Source organism: Phyllobates terribilis, unplaced genomic scaffold (assembly GCF_046119375.1).
Source record: "Phyllobates terribilis strain yellow unplaced genomic scaffold, ASM4611937v1 Scaffold_9__5_contigs__length_417890890, whole genome shotgun sequence".
Classification (NCBI taxonomy): Eukaryota; Metazoa; Chordata; class Amphibia; order Anura; family Dendrobatidae; genus Phyllobates; species Phyllobates terribilis.
In genome coordinates, this window is record NW_027362769.1 from 238694683 (window position 1) to 238705394 (window position 10712).

Here is a 10712-nt window from a genome sequence, read left to right on the forward strand (position 1 = left end):
CTATACGATAAAAGGCTCGGCCTAGTATTATACTATGGGGCAGTGCAGATCAGCGATTATTTTCTCATGTCAATTCGGTAGGAGAGAACAATCGTAGCATGCTGCGATTTGCAGCAAGACTCGATTCACTCACACCCATACAAGTCTATGGGTGCAAGTGAAACATCGGACTGCACTCACGTGTCACCTCAGTGCAGTCCGAAATATGCAGAGTCAGGCCACGAAGGAGATGGAAAAATTACTTTCTCTCAGTCTCCTCCGCAGCTGTGCTTCGATCCTCTCATGCGAGAGGATTGCAACACAGTAGCATGACACTCGGCTCTGGCTCGCAGCAGCCGAAACTAAAGCGGTGATCTACAGGAAAATGGCCGCCCGAGACGACGCATGCACCGACTGGGATATTGGTGACCATTTTCCTGTAGATCACGGCTTCAGGAAGATGGCCGCAGCCACCAGAAAGCAGCGCTCTGCCTCTCTGCCACCACAGCCAGACTCTCTACCACCACAGCCAGACTCTCTGCCTCACAGCCAGCGCATCACCTCACCTCTTCTGCTGCCGCTGCTGGCTTCTTGAGTAAGGGAGGGAACGGAGGGCCCTGCGATCCTGCTCCACCACCACCACCGCAACTCCCGGCTGCTGGAGCACCGCGTTCTCACACCCAGGGTCCACAGCATTCCTCCACTTCCGCCAGCTTCCTGAAGGACCCTGCCTCCTGTGACCCCAGCTGCACCGCCCCCCAGGTAAGATACCGTACGTATTCAGACTATAAGGCCGGCGTCACACCAGCTTATGGCATCCGATGCGAGAGCATCGGATGCGAAATGCTAATACTGAGCTGACATGTGAGTGCAGTCAGATATACGCAGTCAGGCCATGAAGGAGATGGAAAAATTACTTTCTCCATCTCCTCCGCAGCTGTGCTGCGATTCTCTCATATAGTACGAAAAATACGGTATGTGACTTCTGGAGGTAATTGGTCACTCAGGATTTTATATAGGGGTATCATTTGGAGGCTGAATACAAATGCACATCACGATTTTCATGTATCATTTCCATTTCACTTCACAAATACTTGCTACTTTGTGTTGATATATCATAAAATTTAAAAAAAAACATTTAAGTTTGTGGGTATAACGTGAAAAAAGGTGGAAAAGTTCAGGGGTATGAATACTTTTACAAGGCACTGTAGATAATGAATGGAGCAGGTGTCAAGCATACGCAATGCTGCCCCAGTCTGACAATTGGTGAGCGTCTCAGCGTTTGGACGGACCTCCACAGATCTACAGTATGAAGTTCTTACCTAACCTGTAGGTAGAACAGTAACTGGCTCAGAGGAATAAAGGGGGCATATCTATACCCCAACATGGATGGACACTGTTGTGGGCCCAAATTAACAGCTAATGACCAAAAGAGCTGTGCTGTAGAAAATGAGTAGAAAACCTTTAGGCTGTGTGACCACGATGCGTTTTTTAAGCGTTTCCGCAGCGGCAATTCTGCTGCAGAAACGCTTCAAAAATGCTTGGTAGAAGGTCTGCAGAAAAATCCGCAGCACTACCAATTATTTTGCGGAAGCGCTGCGTTTTCGCCGCCATTGACTTGCATTGGAACGCATGGAATCCGCATCACTGCATCGGAACATGCGGAATCCATGCGTTTCAATGTGCGGATGGTGACCGGGTCTGGAGAAGAGGAGACTCTCTTCCGGACCCGGGTACCATAGTACCTGTAAAAAAAAGAATAAAATAAAAAATAAATATGATACTTACCTTCTGATGGCCCCCGATGTCTTTGTCTTGGCTTGCCGGCAGATTGCGGTGGACTTAAGGACCTGCGCTGACGTCATTTACTCATGTGAGGGGTCACGCGACCGCTGACGTCGGCAGGTCCTTAAATCTCCCTCGAGCTGCCAGCAAGCCGAGACGCATCGAATAAAGACACCGGGGGTCATCAGAAGGTACCGTATTTTTCGGACTATAAGGCGCACATATAATCTCAGAATTTTCTCAGAAATCAAAAGTGCACCTTATAGTCCGGTGCGCCTTATATATGGATCCGCACCTGGCTTAAGCAATACGGCCACCGTAGTCAGGATCCTCACTGAGCGCGGTGACACATACAGCTCTGTGCGCAGGAGCCCCGTGCTTAAGTTTCTATACCGACTACCCCATAAATGCCTCCTGTTAAGAGACATGCTTATGATGCAGATTTTAAGCTTAAAGCTATAAGTCATGCAGTAGTGCATGGAAATAGAGCAGCTGCAAGAGAATTCAACATAAATGAATCTATGGTGCGTAAGTGGAGGAAACAAGAAGATGCCCTACGCCAGGGAAAGAAGACCAAACTGAGTTTCCAAGGAAACAAAGCAAGATGGCCACATTTGGAGGACAAAATAGAACAGTGGGTTATCGAACAAAGAGCCGCAGGTAGAAGCGTCTCCACTATCTCTATTCGCCTAAAAGCCACAGTGATAGCACGCGACATGGAGATCAAGGACTTTCGAGGAGGTCCTTCATGGTGCTTTCGTTTTATGAAAAGGCGTAATCTCTCTATCCGCACCAGAACTACTGTCTGCCAGCAACTGCCAAAGGATTATGAAGAGAAGCTGGCCATTTTCCGCACCTACTGTATAACCAAAATAAATGAAAAGAAGATCCAACCAGAACACATCACTAACATGGATGAGGTCCCCCTCACTTTTGACATCCCCGTAAACCGTACTGTTGAGAAAACAGGGACCAGTACGGTATCTATACGTACCACAGGAAACGAGAAATCATCTTTCACTGTAGTTCTCGGCTGTCAGGCTAATGGCCAGAAACTACCACCCATGGTCATTTTCAAGAGGAAGACTTTGCCAAAGGAACAGTTTCCTGCTGGTGTCATCATCAAGGCTAATCCAAAGGGCTGGATGGACGAGGAGAAGATGAGTGAGTGGCTGAGGGAGGTCTACGTCAGGAGACCGGATGGCTTTTTTCACAGATCCCCATCCCTATTGGTCTGTGACTCTATGCGCGCCCATCTGACCGAAGCTGTCAAAGACCAAGTGAAGAAAACTAATTCGGAGCTTGCCGTCATTCCGGGTGGATTAACCAAGGAGCTCCAGCCACTAGATATTGGCATCAACAGGTCTTTTAAAGTTAAATTGAGAGCTGCATGGGAGCATTGGATGACAGAAGGGGACCACACATTCACCAACACCGGGAGGCAACGCCGGGCGAGTTATGCCACTATGTGCAAGTGGATCGTGGATGCCTGGGAGAAGGTATCAGTCTCCAGTGTCATCCGAGCTTTCAGGAAGTCTGGAATTATCACTGAAGAAGAGCTAAACATCAGCGGCGAGACCAACTCGGATAATGATGAGGAGGACCCGAGCATGCTTGATGCCGAAATCGCCCAGCTATTAAACTCTGACACTGAAGATGAAGAGTTTGATGGATTTGTGGTAGAAGAATGAACTGAAAAAGCAGATGTATTGATTTGCAGCTATTGTGAAAGAGTTAAATAAAATTTGATTTACGGTCTGAGCCTTGTTTAATTTAATGCGCCTTATAGTCCGGTGCGCCTTATATATGGACCAAGACGTTTCAGCAGAGTTTTTTTGTTAATGCGCCTTATAATCAGGTGCGCCTTATAGTCCGAAAAATACGGTAAGTATGATATTTATTTTTTATTTTTTACCACTCTCTCGGGTCACACTATATAAATCCATGCCGTTTGCATGGATTTATATAGTGTGACCAAGTTGTCAAGCACTTTCCAAGTGATGCTAAAATCGCTTGGAAAGCGCTTGACAACCTGCATGCGTTTTTTCTGCCAGGGAGATGCAGAAACGCTCAGGAAAAATCCGGAGCATTTCCGCATCGTGGGCACATAGCCTTAGTCTAGCGCGAGCGTGCCCCATTGCAACTTGTAGCTGAGTGAAGAATGTTTGAAAAGTGTCATCTGTCCCTGGTCACATTACAATCGGCACGCGACGTGACTTGTCTCCAGCTCGGCTGTTTTATTACAGCAAAATCACGGCTCTGAAAGAGTCGCACAGTTATTCTTGTTGTGCAACTTTTCAGAGAACTGCTGTCGCCCGACACCTCACCGTGTAGCTCCAGCCTTATGGAGAAGCTCTCTGTAGAACATACATGTCAGACTCTGGTCTATGGGCCAAATCTGTCTCGCAGGGTGGTTATATTTGGCCTGCGATACCAGAACCACCACCCCTATGTAGGGCCATTATTCTGTATGGAGGACTATGTGGGGCCATTATTCTGTATGGAGGATTATATGGGGGGCATTATACAGAATGTAGGACTATGTGAGGCCCATTATACTATCTATATAAAGGACTATGTGGGGCCTATTATACTGTATGGAGGACTATGTGGGGCCATTATACTGTATAGAGGGCTATGTGGACCTATTATACTGTATGGAGGACTATGTGAGGCCCATTATACTGTATGAAGGACTATGTGGAGCCATTATACTGTATGAAGGACTATGTGGGGCCATTATACTGTATAGAGGGCTATGTGGATCTATTATACTGTATGGAGGACTATGTGAGGCCCATTATACTGTATGAAGGACTATGTGGACCTATTATACTGTATGGAGGACTATGTGAGGCCCATTATTCTGTATGGAGGACTATGTGGAGCCATTATACTGTATGAAGGACTATGTGGGGCCATTATACTGTATGGAGGACTATGTGGGGCTTATTATACTGTATGAAGGACTATGTGGGGCCTATTATACTGTATGGAGGACTATGTGGGGCCATTATACTGTATGGAGGACTATGTGGGGCCATTATACTTTATGGAGGACTATGTGGAGCCTATTATTCTGTATGGAGGACTATGTGGGGCCATTATTCTGTATGGAGGACTATGTGGGGCCTATTATACTGTATGGAGGACTATGTGGGTCCTATTATACTGTATGGAGGACTATGTGGGGCCATTATACTGTATGGAGGACTATGTGGGGCACATTATACTGTATGAAGGACTATGTGGGACCATTATACTTTATGGAGGACTATGTGGAGCCTATTATTCTATATTGAAGACTATGGGGGGGCATTATGCTGTATGGAGGACTATGTGAGGCCATTATACTGTATTGTGGACTATGTGGGGCCATTATACTATATGCAGGACTATGTGGGGCCCATTATACTATATGAAGGACTATGTGGGGTCCATTATTCTGTATGGAGGGCTATGTGGGCCCATTATTCTGTATAGAGCACTATGTTGAGCCCATTATTCTGTATGGAGGACTATGTGGGGCCATTATACTGTATGGAGGACTATGTGGGGCACATTATACTGTTTGGAGGACTATGTGGGGCACATTATACTGTATGAAGGACTATGTGGGACCATTATACTGTATGGAGGACTATGTGGGGCCCATTATACTATATGAAGGACTATATGGGGCCTATTATACTGTATGGAGGACTATGTGAGGCCCATTATACTGTATGAAGGACTATGTGGGACCATTATACTATATGGAGGACTATGTGGGGCACATTATACTGTATGGAGGACTATGTGGGGCCATTATACTGTATGGAGGACTATGTGAGGCCCATTATACTGTATGAAGGACTATGTGGGGCCATTATACTATATGGAGGACCATGTGGGGCACATTATACTGTATTGAGGACTATGTGGGCCCATTATACTGTATGGGGGACTATGTGGGCCCATTATACTGTATGAAGGACTATGTGGGACCATTATACTTTATGGAGGACTATGTTGAGCCTATTATTCTATATTGAAGACTATGGGGGGGGCATTATACTGTATGGAGGACTATGTGGGGCCATTATACTGTATTTTGGACTATGTGGGGCCATTATACTATATGCAGGACTATGTGGGGCCCATTATACTGTATGGAGGACTATGTGGGGCCATTATACTGTATAGAGGGCTATGTGGACCTATTATACTGTATGGAGGACTATGTGAGGCCCATTATACTGTATGAAGGACTATGTGGGACCATTATACTATATGGAGGACTATGTGGGGCACATTATACTGTATGTAGGACTATGTGGGGCCCATTATACTGTATGGAGGACTATGTGGGGCCATTATACTGTGTGGAGGACTATGTGGGGCTTATTATACTGTATGAAGGACTATGTGGGGCCTATTATACTGTATGGAGGACTATGTGGGGCCATTATACTGTATGGAGGACTATGTGGGGCACATTATACTGTATGAAGGACTATGTGGGACCATTATACTTTATGGAGGACTATGTGGGGCACATTATACTGTATGTAGGACTATGTGGGGCCCATTATACTGTATGGAGGACTATGTGGGGCCATTATACTGTGTGGAGGACTATGTGGGGCTTATTATACTGTATGGAGGGCTATGTGGGCCCATTATTCTGTATAGAGCACTATGTTGGGCCCATTATTCTGTATGGAGGACTCTGTGGGGCACATTATACTGTTTGGAGGACTATGTGGGGCACATTATGTAACATACCTGGCGGCGTCCTTGCATGGTGGTCCATCTCCCACTGTGCAAGAGCGCGCACTTGATCTCCAGTCCAGAATGTCTCTCTGGCTTCCCTCCTTGCTGTCTGTTTGTCTGTTTTGGCTGCATAGGGCGACGCCCGCTGAACTTCCTGTTTCTTGTACCTGCTGCGGACACGCCCCTGTTGCACCTTCAGCCTATTGCTGTCCATCTTTGGGTATTTATACCACCTTCTTCCTCAAGATGGCGCCTGAGCATTGTGTCCTGTCAGTCGGCTTTTTTTTGTCTCTGACATGCCAGGTCCTATCCTGTTTTCCTGCCTGTTTTCCAGTTCTGTGTCTGAACTGTGGTCTGTTCTTGTGAACACGCTTCTTGCCTGTTCTTTCGCCTTCTAGGGGCCGTATTCCTAGATCTGCCTGTCTGTGCCTTGCGGTATCTGTTCCCGTCTGAACAGAGTCCTGTTTGTGTCCCTGCCTTGCGGTATCTGTTCCTGTCTGAACTGAGTCCTGTCTATTTCTCCTGTCTTGCAGTATCTGTTCCCGTGTCTGAACTGAGTCCTGTCTATGTCTCCTGCCTTGTGGTATCAGTTCCCGTGTCTGAACTGAGTCCTGTCTGTGTACTCTTGCCTGCTGCCTTTCCTGGAGGCTGTATTTCCAGGCCTGTCTGTACACGCTCCTAGCCTGTTCCTCCCGCCTTCTAGGGGCCGATTACCTAGATCCGTTCCTGTATCTTGTCTGTCCTGTCTGAACACGCTCCTTGCCTGTTCGTCCCGCCTCTCTGGGGGCCGTATTCCCAGACCCGCTCCTGTATCCCGCTGCAGTGTCGGTCTCTTCCGTACACTCAGTTCCAGTCTGAACTCTCTCCTATCCTTTACCTGTTTTGCCTCTATGTCCATTCCTTTCCTTTTTCTGCAGAGTCTGAACTCGTACCTAACTCCTGCTTGTTGTCTCTGTACTCCCGTTTGTGAGTTTGTGGTCCCCTCGCTACTTCACTGCAAGTACCCTGTGGGTATCTGGCTCTGCCTTTCCCTTCCTGTCTGTTCCGTGTGAACAGAGCCCTGTCCGTCCTGCTCTGACTCCTTGCTCACTGCTCCGGCAGCCTTGCTCCGCTCTTGCCCTTTTGCTCACTGCTCCGGCAGTCCTGTCCTGCCCTGCTTCTGCCCGCTGCTCCGGCAGTCCTGTCCTGCCCTGCTTCTGCCCGCTGCTCCGGCAGTCCTGTCCTGTCCTGCCCTGCTTCTGCCCGCTGCTCCGGCAGTCCTGTCCTGCCCTGCTTCTGCCCGCTGCTCCGGCAGTCCTGTCCTGCCCTGCTTGTGCTCGCTGCTCCTGCAGCCCCGTCCTGCTCTGTTCTTGCCCACCGCTTTGGGCGTTCCCTCTCTGCTGTGGTTGTCTACCGCATCTGCGGTTCTGTGACCCAGTCTGTACTGGGTCTTAACCTTTCTGTGCTCCAGCCCGTCCTTTCGGCCAGTACCTCCCTGCCTGCATACTCGCCTGTATCCACCCCTCTGCATACCTGCCGTGTTTGCTTACATCCACCAGTCTGTGCCAGCCTAACCTGCCTGTTCCAGTAATTCCAGTGTGGGTCAACCCCCGTGTCCGGAGTTTGACCTGGAGTAGCACCTGGTCCCTCTGCCCGGTTTCTCCCTGGTGCACTGGCGTCGTATGCCGTCGTGCCACCTTGGTCGGATCGGCCAGATACTTAGTCACGCCCCTCCAGGCACTCTCCGGTCCATGGTCCAGTGGAACCACAACACCCGCACACGCCAGTCAGTCCGGGCGTGTGCATAACAGCATGCTCAGGCCATGGTTCCCGTTGAGCCCCACGGCCTTCGCTCTCTGAGAAGTTTTCCAGCGAATACATGCATTAAAAATAAATAAATAAAATTTATTTTTTTTTTTCTCAGCTGAGTTCCAGGCGAATTACGCACCCGTCCAGATGGATCTATCTGCTCTCGTTCCTGCGGATCCGCCACGTTACTATGGGGATCCAAGACAAAGTCGTGCATTTGTGGAGCAATGCATGCTACACTTCAAGTTCTACCCTCTATGTTTTCCCACCGATCGGGTTAAGGTGGCATTCATTATGTCTTACCTGGCGGGTGATGCCTTGGAATGGATCAACCCCCTATATGAAACACGGGATCCGATCCTCCTGGACCTAATGGCCTTCCTGGTGGCCTTTCTAATGGTCTTCGATGATCCTAACCCGGAGGCTCCTGCTGAAGCTTCACCTCCCAATATCCCGGAGCAGCCCCGATGGGTAATGTGTGTGGGTAGCGCAATAGTCCTCCAGCCCAATGAGACTACTGCCCACCCAGAATCCTCACAGGGTGACTACGCTTTCCGGAATACTTCTCCCAACCTCAAGAGGCAGTCCAGACGTGCTAGACTTAGAGGCAAGCCGTCACGCCAGGGTCTGTCCTCCCTGAGACCTCCTGACCCCAACCTTGAAGTCCTTACTGAAGCTTCATCTCCCTGTATCCCGGAGAAGCCCCAACGGGTAATGTGCGTGGGTAGTGCTCCGGTTCTCCTGCCCGAAGAGACTTCTGCCCATCCAGACTCCACACAGGAGAACTTCCTGCACCCAGCATCAGATGCTTCACCCACTTTAACCGGTGTGCATGTCCAAGGATGCTCCAAAGCTGTGGTTACCTCTGAGTCTGTGCACCTCTACTACCTGGCGGAGGACCCCCTGTTGCCTCCTGAATCCTCCGGGATACCACTCGATGACAAATGGAGAGAGACTTCTCTACACTCGGTACTCGATACTTTGTCCGCTTCGTCCTGTGAGCCTGACAATGGGTACCCCAAAGTGGTAGTTACCCCCGAGTCTCTACACCCCTCCGACCAGTCGGAGGACCTCCAGTTGTCTCCAGAACCCTTCGGGGTGCTACCTGGTAGCGAAAGGACAGAGACTCTCCTATACTCTGTACCTGATACCTCGCTCGCTTCGTCCAGTGAGTCCAACCTAGTGTACTCCGAAGCAGAGGTTACTCCCGAGTTTCTACACCCCTCCGACCAGGCGCAGGACCTCCAGTTGTCTCCAGAACCCTTCGGGGTGCTACCTGGTAGCGAAAGGACAGAGACTCTCCTTTACTCTGTACCTGATACCTCGCTCGCTTCGTCCAGTGAGTCCAACCTAGTGTACTCCGAAGCAGAGGTTAATCCCGAGTCTCTACACCCCTCCGACCAGGCGGAGGACCTCCAGTTGTCTCCAGAACCCTTCGGGGTGCCACCTGGTGGTGAATGGACAGAGACTTTCCTATATCCTGGATCTGATACCTCGCCTGCTTCCTCCAGTGAGTCCGACCTAGTGTACTCTGAAGCAGATGTTTTCTCTGAGCCTCTGCACTCTTCTGACCCGGCGGAGGACCTCCAGTTGTTTCCTGAATTCTCCGGGGTACCACCAGATAACAAAGAGACAGTGACTTTTCCTCATTATGTACCTGATAACCCGTCTATTTCTTCCTGTGAGCTTGACAAGATGTACCTCGAAGCAGAGATTACCCCCAAGTCTCTGTCCCCCTCCAACCCGGTGAAGGACTTCCAGTCGTCTCCTGTACCCTCTGGGGTGCCACCTGAAAATATGTGGAGAGAGACTTCCTTGTGTGCTGTTCCTGGTACTCCACCCGTTTCGTCTGTTGCTAGGGATGGCTGGATAGGAGGTAGCATCCTAGCTAACCAGATGAGATCAATTTTTCCTGTGGACAGTGGAAGTGATCTCCTTGAAGTGAACGACTGGTCCTCGAATTCCCTGCGGAAGATTCTGGCAGGCCTGAAGAAGAGGGGGCGTAAGGGGGGGGGTACTGTAACATACCTGGCGGCGTCCTTGCATGGTGGTCCATCTCCCACTGTGCAAGAGCGCGCACTTGATCTCCAGTCCAGAATGTCTCTCTGGCTTCCCTCCTTGCTGTCTGTTTGTCTGTTTTGGCTGCATAGGGCGACGCCCGCTGAACTTCCTGTTTCTTGTACCTGCTGCGGACACGCCCCTGTTGCACCTTCAGCCTATTGCTGTCCATCTTTGGGTATTTATACCACCTTCTTCCTCAAGATGGCGCCTGAGCATTGTGTCCTGTCAGTCGGCTTTTTTTTGTCTCTGACATGCCAGGTCCTATCCTGTTTTCCTGCCTGTTTTCCAGTTCTGTGTCTGAACTGTGGTCTGTTCTTGTGAACACGCTTCTTGCCTGTTCTTTC